Source organism: Castor canadensis, chromosome 12, assembly GCF_047511655.1.
Source record: "Castor canadensis chromosome 12, mCasCan1.hap1v2, whole genome shotgun sequence".
Taxonomy (NCBI): domain Eukaryota; kingdom Metazoa; phylum Chordata; class Mammalia; order Rodentia; family Castoridae; genus Castor; species Castor canadensis.
In genome coordinates, this window is record NC_133397.1 from 8,207,362 (window position 1) to 8,216,582 (window position 9,221).

At 48.1% G+C, this 9,221-nt stretch overlaps 1 pseudogene; it reads left to right on the plus strand.

Moving 5' to 3' along the window:
• The first annotated feature begins 8,619 nt into the window (after window positions 1-8,619).
• On the plus strand, window positions 8,620-8,796 carry LOC141415128 (U2 spliceosomal RNA; annotated as a pseudogene).
• The last annotated feature ends 425 nt before the right edge of the window (window positions 8,797-9,221 follow it).

The following is a 9,221-nucleotide window of genomic DNA, read 5'->3' on the forward strand; positions in this document are numbered from 1 at the left end:
AGGCTGCATCAATGCCACAGGGAGAGGAGACTTGGAGAGATTAGGTGTCACTTAAGGCTCCTTGCAGGAAGACCCCTGGCTCCCACATCTCTGGCTTAAGTCGCAGGCCCGCCCCCAGGCCTCTCTCCATTGGGGGTGAGGGCAGCTGAGGCCTAAGGCGGGTTTGCTTTGTCAGAGCCTGGTGAGGAAGCCAGGCTGAGCACAAAGCCCCACTGTGTTCCCTGGCAGGCGCTGATGGACCTATGCAGCCAGCTGAAACCAGTTCAGCTCTAAGGGGACCTGCACTCAGAGGATGCCTCTGCAGGCTGGGGGAGGGGGGCGGGGGGGGGGCGTGTAACCCTGATATCTGAGCTCCCCTCCTCACCTGCCACCTGCATAGCTGGCAGACTCATCCAAGCCAGGCTTAGGACCCAGATTCTCCAGGATGAGCCCAAGTTCAAAAACTCCCTCCCAAGTTCAGATGAAGTGTCCTGATTTTAGTTTGGAAAATAAGGCTACAGAACGAGTGCCAGCATGTGCCCCAAGACGCTTGCAGGGAACAGGTTCCTGTCACATTCATGACCACCCCATTTCAACCACATTGCTTCCTAAGCCTTTATCTTTCTGGATTTTGTTTGTTTGGTTTTTTGTTTTAATTTTTCTGCAGTAGTGGGGATAGAACCCAGGGTCTTGTATATACTAGGCAAGTGCTCTACCACTAAGCTAATTCCCCAGCTCTTGGTTTTGGAACTCTCCATCTTCCTAACTCTACCTCCTGAGTGCTGGGAATATAGGCTTGCTCCACCATGCCCGGCCATCTTTCTGTTGGAAGTACCCCCACATAGGAACTCATTTACTCATTCACCAGCCCCTTGTGAATGAAGCCTGTAAACCTACTTCAGGAAGCTATGAGAGCAAGACCCATTTTTCAGATGTTCTCCAAGGCTGGAGCAGGAAGGACTGCCTGGCCCAGTAACAGCAGGTGCAGCTCTGTGGAGGGGCCTGTAGACAAGGGGCCAGCAGTTCTGGGGAGAGTCCCTTTGTAACTCTCCAATCAGCTTCTGTGGCAATGCCAAGTTCGAACCCCTGCTTTTCAGAGATGAGGAAACCCAGACACACGGAGGCTGTGTGGCATGCTCAAAGCTACACAGAAGGAGCCTGAGCCTGAGGGTCCTGGCCATGATCCAGGGATGGTATCTCAGAACACAAAGCTCAGGATCCAAGAAGACACACTGGCCAGTGGGTGGAAGTGGCAACCACTTTCAGCAGGAAGCCTCTACAGTGCGGAGTCACCCTGGCCCCTGGCCCATGTGGGGCAGGAGGAAGGTGTATGCCCAGGCTGCAGTGGGCGTCCAGCCCTCTGCTCCCCAGGACCTCAGCAGCCACTGAGTCCTGCCTAGCTGTACCCAAGCCAGTATACTGACCACTGCAAGGTCCTTGCTTCCCGCTCCCTTGCGTGAGTCCTTGGCTGGGGCTCCCAGATGGCCACAACAGAGCCCTGTGATGCATACATGGGGATGCAGGCATGGAAGCAATCATCTCAATGACTAGTGACAAGTGCTGTGAGGGAGGGATAGGGGAACCAGAAATACAGGGCCCAGGGTTTGCGTGGGGGGGCTGGTGCTGGGTGAAGCAGTCTGAAGACTGGGGCTCACAGGATGGATCAAGGTGTCTGATAGGTGGGGAGATCTGTAGAAGAATGTGGCTTGGATGGTGCAGAGTGGTCATGGGACCTGAGGCTGGGCTTGTCCTTTCCTGTCCCTGTCTGATTTTCTACCTAGTGGCATCCTGTATAACTGTAGCAGGCCCTGGCTGCCCATCACCCTGCCTCTGACTGGTCTGGGTGAGCACTTGGGGAGAAGCAATCAGCATCTGAGGAGTCTGGTTGAAGAAACACAAACATCTTCACTAAAGCTAGAAGATGGGGATCTCAGATGCGAACCCTGCTGGGGTTTCACCCCAATGCACAGCTCTGAGAAGGACCTTGTAAGAGGAATGGGAGAACCTGGGAGCTGAGTAGAGGTGGCGGAAGGCCCTGACTTAGGTGGGAATGGGGGCTGGCTCACCACACCCTGGCCTGTATCAAGACACTCACTTGTGTCTGCTCTCAGCCTGGGCTGCCCAGCCCAGCTGCTCTTAGGCAGCCTGGCCTCCATACAAATTTTTCTTGCCTGTCCTGCTGATGCTGGGCCATGCAGTGGCCCTGAGATGACAGGACAGAGCAATAGGTGACTATGGATGGGGACTCTGCTGAAACATCATAGGTGGCCACAGTTCTGACTCTCGGGCACAGGGTCCAAGTTCCTTGGAGCTGACACCTTCTCAGGGGCTTCAGAGAGGACTGTCAGGGGCTTCTGGGCACATGGAAGCGGTGGTAGCCCCAAATCAAAACCATCAAATAGCTGCCTCCCTAAGATGGGGCCTAGGTGCCCCCAGCTCTGCAGCCCCCCTTGCAGCCTACAGCAATGCAGAGAAGTAAGGGAGGGACTTTCCTGCCCCCAAGTGTGCTCAGGTTCCTCTTCTGCCCATGACCTATTTATTCCCTCCTGAAAGCAGTGATGGGGTCCACTTTTGTCCGATGAGGCTTCAAGGTGAGGGAAAGAAGTAGGAATGGATGGGTTAGAAGCCCCCTGGCCTTCTACGTGTACTTGCCTTGGATGGGATCTTCAGACTCAAGTCCCCTGGAACTTCTCATGACCTGCTAGACCATGGTGCCTGAGATGCTGGGGTAATCTCAAAGCTAAGGAATATATTGCCAGATGATCCGAATGAACTCCACAGATAGTGGTATAGAAGGAGTGGAACACAATGCTGCCTAGACCACTCAGGGAGCACTTTTTTTTTTTTTTTGGTGGTGGCACTGGGGTTTAAACTCAGGGCCTCATGCTTGCTAGGCAGGTACTCTACCACTTGAACCACTTCCACCAGCCCTTTTACATGTTGGGTATTTTCGAGAAAGGGTCTTGAAAACTATTTGCCCAGGCTAGCTTTGAACTACCATCCTCCTGATCTCTTTCTCCTGAGTAGCTAGGATTACAGGTGTGAGCTTCTGGTGCTCATCCCCAGGGAGCCTTGAGTATAAGGCCAAGTCTCTCAGGCACCAAGTGGCTTTACATGGGAGAAAAAAAATGCAGCTTAGCTACAGCTTTGCTGCATTCCCTGCAAGGACAGAAGGGACAGCCAGGGACCTGGATTCTTGGGTTCTGTTATTTTATTATAGAAAGAAGAGAAAGCTAATGATATGGGTGGAGCCAGCTCAGGAATACAGCTAGTGTTTGTCGAGCATGCTTGGTGTTGCAGTCTGTCTCAGCCATGTGTACAGAGATGAATAAATAAAACAAGTCCCTGACACCAGGGAGCTCACATTTTGGTGGTAGAGACAGGCAAATATAGAGCTTATAACAAGATGTGGTTTTCAGACTATTCCAGAAGCATGTACAAGCATAGGAGGAGGTTTCCCAGAGCAAGGTGACTAGGACTCTCACCTCATGCACAAAAGGTAAATAAAGGGTGCTAAAACTCAGTCATTAAGAGAAATGTGTAATCCTAGCTACTCAGGAGGCAAAGATCAGGAGGTTCACAGTTTGAAGCCATCCCGGGCAAATAGTGCACAAGACCCAATCTTGAAAAAACCAACACAAAACAGGGCCGGTGGAGTGGCTCAAGTGATAAGGCATCTGTCTAGCAACCATGAGGCCTAGAGTTCAAGCCCCAGTACCACCCCCCCCAAAAAGAAAAGAAGTAATGCTTTCTGAATGTAATGTTTTGATTTTTCTTAGTAAATATTAAATGTATGAAGGGTTTTTTTGGGTGTTTTTTCTGTACACGGATATAAAGTACTTTGATCAAATTCACCCCTCTATTACTCTTTCTTACCCCCTCCCCCTTTTTAAAGCAATTTTAACGGGTTTCGTTGTTCTATTTTTCATACATGTGTATGAAGTACTTTGATCATATTTACTCCCTTCCCCCTCCCACTGGTTCCCAGCCCCAAAATGTCCCTCTACACCCTCTGTGCTTAATGTAATGTTTCTTTTTAAAATCAAAATTAATATAAAAACCTACGATGGGCAACTATCAAGCTGGCAGGCACAGACGAAGCTGCATGCTTGCGTTGTGAGCCTGCATTTCGTGCAGTGGGAACAGGTCTCCAGTCAGCTCTGGTTGCTGGCCACGTGGCCGTTGCTGACCCAGGGTTGGCAGTGGCATGTGAACAAATCAGACAACTCTGGGCTTTCTAAGGAGTAGTGGCTTTTGTTCCTTTTGGACCCAAATATGGGAGGCATTTTAATAAGTGTCTCAAAGGTACACAGCTTTCCTGCAGCCCTAGTTTGTCCAGGGTGGCTAGCACTGCACTGGAGGAGGGAGCAAGAGTGCTTGCAGAGGGTGCAGTGTGCTAAGGGGCTGCAGGCAGGACCACCATTCAGTTGACCTGGCCAGAGATACAGGAAAATGAAGGGGAGAAAAAAGTCTGTAACCGATTTACTGAGATATAATTCACTGAGCACAGTGGCTCATGTCTGTAATCCCAGCACTTGGGAGGCTGAGGCAGGAGGATTCAAAGCCTGCTTGGGCTACATAATGAGACCCTGACTCGAAAAAAACAAACAAAAGAGATATAATTCACATACCATCTAATTAATTCATTAAAAGTATATGTTGTATATGTTTCAGGTCAGACATGGTGGCTCATGCCTGTAATCTCAGCTACAAGGGAGGCATAGGTAGGAGGACTGGGGTCCCAGGCAAAAAAGCAAGACTCTATCTGAAAAATAACCTAAAGCAAAAAGGGCTAGAGGAATGGCTCAAGTGGTAGAGCACTTGCCTAGCCAGTGCAAGGCCTTGAGTTCTGCCAAAAAAAGTACATGTTTCAATGAAAATCATTAATAAAATAAAATTAATTCATAAAATCATTAATAAACCTAAAATAAGTTTATTCCCATTTACATAATTACCCCTTCAACACACGTTAGAACATTTTTTGTCACCCTGAAAAGAAACCCTGCATGTTTTAGAGTCAACCCCCATTTCTCCCAAATCTAGCCTGTCCCCTCCCCCAGCCTTAGGAACTTAAGATCTACTAAGAAAACAAGTTTTGCTCTGTAGGTTGGATCTCTGTTGATCCTAGACCTGTTACACAGTGCCAAGGTTCTGACCTTGTGTCTCACCCCCAGCCACAGCCTCCTCATGCTCAATTCTTAATCCCTTTTTTTTTTTTGGTAGTACTGGTGTCCTGGGGTTTGAACTCAGGATTTCACACTTACTAGTCAGGCACTCTACTGCTTGGGCCACATCTCCAGCCCTTTGTGTGCTGGTAAGTTTGGAGCTGGGGTCTTGTTTTTTACCCAGGTTGGCTTAGACCCCAATCCTCCTATTTTTATACTTCTCACCATCATTGGGATAACAGGAGGATGTTTATCCTTAGTTTTTTTCTGTTGAGATGGGGTCTTGTGAACTTTTTGCCCAAGCTGACCTTGATCCACATCCTCTGGATCTCAGCCTCCCAGCGTGCTAGGATTACAGGCGTGAGCCATGGACAACCAGCTGATGCTTTTCTTCTTTTTTCAATACTAGGGTTTGAACCCAGGGCCTACATCTTGAACCACTCCACTAGCCCTTTTTTGTGATTTTTTTTTTTTTTTTGAGATAGGGTCTCTCGAGCTATTTGCCCAGGCTGGCTTCGAATTGTGATCCTCCTGATCTCTGCTTCCTGAGTAGCTGGGATTATAGATGTGAGCCACCAGCACCCGGATAATGCTTTTCTTTTAAAAAAAGCTATCCTTATCTCAACCAGCAAAACCCCTTGTCCCTTCCTGTTATTGCTTATATTCTCTCTACAACAAAATTAGAAATAAGGGCAAAATAGTTTCTGCTGGGTATTGAGGGGGTGGGGGGGAGAAGGAGGGGGCGGAGTGGGTGGTAAGGGAGGGGGTGGGGGCAGGGGGGAGAAATGAACCAAGCCTTGTATGCACGTATGAATAATAAAAGAAAAAGGAAAAAAAAACATAAAATGCACAGGCTGTGCAGGTCAATTAACACTGATCTGAAATGCTTGGCAGCAGAAGTGTTTTAGATTAAGGATTTATTTAGACCTTGGGATATATGCACGTACACAATCAGGTATCTTGGAGTCAAAACCCAAGTCTAAGCAGGAGTCCATTTATGTTTTATACACACAGCCTGAAGGCAATTTTACACAATATTTTTAGTGTGCCTGCATTCTGGCAGTGACTGGTTGCATGAGTTCAGGTGTGGAATTTTCCACTTGTGGTGCCATTCTGGTGCTGAAAAAGTTTTGGATTTTGGATTTTTGGATTAGGGAAGTTCAACCTAGCTTTTATCTCAACCACTTTTTTCATGAAAATATTTCTAAGACAGTGTGTGAATTGCCCCAATAGTATTTGCTTCCTGTTTCTTAATAATAGGAACTGAAACTTGTTTGGAACTGCAAAGAACACAGTCAGATCAAATGTTTTCCAGCCTTCCTTATAAGAAGGTGTAGCTAAGTCCTGGTCATTGGGATCTGAGCAGAGGTGGTTGGCACTTACCATCCCTTAAGAAGGGAAGGGATGGCCTTTTTCCCTTTTCTACTTCCTTCCACCTATAATAAGGATGTAAATACTAGAGCTTTTTACAACTATCTGGGCCATGACATGGCTTTGGAAATAAAGATTGTTCCACACAGTGGAGCTGCCATTTAAATCCTAAACTTCTCGCCACTGGGCTGTTTTTGTTTGTTTGTTTGTTTGTTTGGTGGGGGAGAGGTGGGACTAGGATTTGAACTCAGAGCTTCACACTTGCAAAGCAGGTATTCTTCTGCTTGAGCCGCGCCTATAGTCTATTTTGTTCTGGTTGTTTTGGAAATGGGGGTCTCGTGAACTATGTGCCTGGGTTGGCCTCGAGCCACCATCCCCTCCTGACCTCAGTCTCCCAAGTAGTTAGGATTACAGCATGAGCCACAACCATCTGGCTTTTTTTTTCTTTTGGTATGTTTTAAATCAACTTTATTGAATCATAATTAACAGAAAATGGAAACCGCTTACTTTAAGTGCATAGTTCAGTGAAGTATGACACACGTTTACACCTAAAACTGGCATCTCAAGATATAGGACACTCCCATGAATCCCAAAAATTATTTGTACCCTTTTGCAGCCACTCTCCACTGTTCTCAGCATATACTCCTGCCCCAGGTAACCACCATGGTCCTTTTCTGTCTATAGATCGATTCACCCCGGGCTACTATCCCCTTAAAAAGAACTAATGCTTACCTTGCTAAAACCAGTATTTTTCAGGCCTCCGTAGAGACATGTTACACACAGCGTGGCTCCCAGACACAGTGTATCTTGAAAACTCTAGGTTTTCCATGCTTTTCATCAGTTCCCAGTGTAAACTCTGTCTCTGTCTGTCTGTCTGTCTCTCAAGCAGATGTGGAGATGACATTTGCAGGCAAGGTATCGGCTGGGGACATGCCTATGTGTTAAGCAAGGGGTCCAGGATGGAGCAGCCTCAACAGAACTCCAGCCCACCCCCCCAGGGTACTCTGAGGCTAGGGTGACCTTCAGAGATGGCCTTCTAGACAGAAACCTTGGCCCTTGTATCCTGGAATTGACCAGCCTTCAGATGTGGGCTGTCTGTAGGGACAGGTAAACCTTAGACTTGGCACCAAGAGCCACCAGCAGCCAACATGCCCAGCCCGAGGGGGCGAGTGTCATGGTTCTGATGGGAAGGCAGGAAGTGCCTCACTGCAGCAGTGACGTGGCGTGTACCGAGGAGTGAGTATTCTCAGAGGCCACTTAGATGTGTGTGAGCTGCTGGCACCCACCAGCCGTCACACCCTGCTCTCCTCCACACCAGCCCTTGGCAACCAGGCACCTGCTGTCAGTCTCCATGGATTTGCCTTGTCACACTCCTGCTCTGTGCATGGAGAGTCTGATGGTTGGGTGCCTGGCTTTCCATCAGTTCTGAAGATTTGAGAGCAGCAGTGGCCTGCTCTTGGGGACAGGGCTATGTGTTGTCAAAAGCACTCTGCTCCTCCAAAGTTGTCTGTTCAGCTTCTGTGCCATCTGCGTGCTCTTCCTGGCTTCCTCCTAAGGTTAGCTCCCCACCCCCCACCTAGGAGGCTGGAGCTTCAGGTACTTTCTCCCATCTGGCTCTCGAGCTGACCTTTGTTGACATCTGCAGCTGTCATTTCGACATCTTTCCCTGTCCTGGTGCTTTCTGGTGACTTCACTGGCCCTCCTTGAAAGACATAACATTTCACTTCCGAGTCACTTGCAGTCTTCTGGCCTAGGAACATCCACTGTGTCTAAGATCCTGCCTTATTTTATCCACTCTGCTGAATTCTGCGGAATTCAGCAGGCTGGCTTTACACTAACCGCCTCCCCCAACCAAGGGCTTTCCCTCTGCCTCAATTGAGGGTTATCTTCCAAATGGTTGCAGCCTGGGACTGGCAGAGTGGCTCAAGTGGTAGAGCACTTACCTTGCAAGCGTGAGGCTCTGAGTTCAAACCCAGTACTAACACCAGCAACATCAACAGCAAAACCCCCCAGTGGTTGTGGTTCCTGGAACTTTGACTCTCACATGAGCTGAATATTGCCAAAAATCCAAATCCAGACTTAATACGAAATAAAAGAAGGGACAATCGCTTCTCGGCCTTTTGGCTAAGATCAAGTGTAGTATCTGCTCTTATCAATTCAATATCTGATATGTCCTCTATCCGAGGACAATATAGAAAATGGATTTTTGGGATTAGGAGATGGAAGAGGAGCTTGCTCCGTGACCTGGTATTGCAGTACCTTCAGGAAAGGTGCACCCCACACACACAAAAAAAGGAGGGACAAGGAAGGTTATTCAGCTATTTTTAATGAATATTTTAAAACACAGAGGAGTACAGAGAAAGATGTATCACACATACAGACGTTTATGTATCCATAACAAAGTTTCATATGTGGACATGTTTGGGTCCTGTTTTTAGAAATAATACATGTCAGGTGAGGTGGAAGAGGGGCAACTGGTGGGCGAAAGGGCACTTGCCTTTTCATCTTTACTTCACGAGGTCAATTCCTCTCCAAAGTGATCCCCCAGTTCACATGTGGGTTGTGCCCTTGCCTCACGCCTACTCCCATACCTGTATGATGGTGGGAACTGCCACCTGGCTTTGCTGTATTGTGTCTTTCCTGAGCCAGGGCGGGCTGAACATCTTTCATAGGTTCATTGGTTGTTTGGAATTTTTTCTTCTGTGA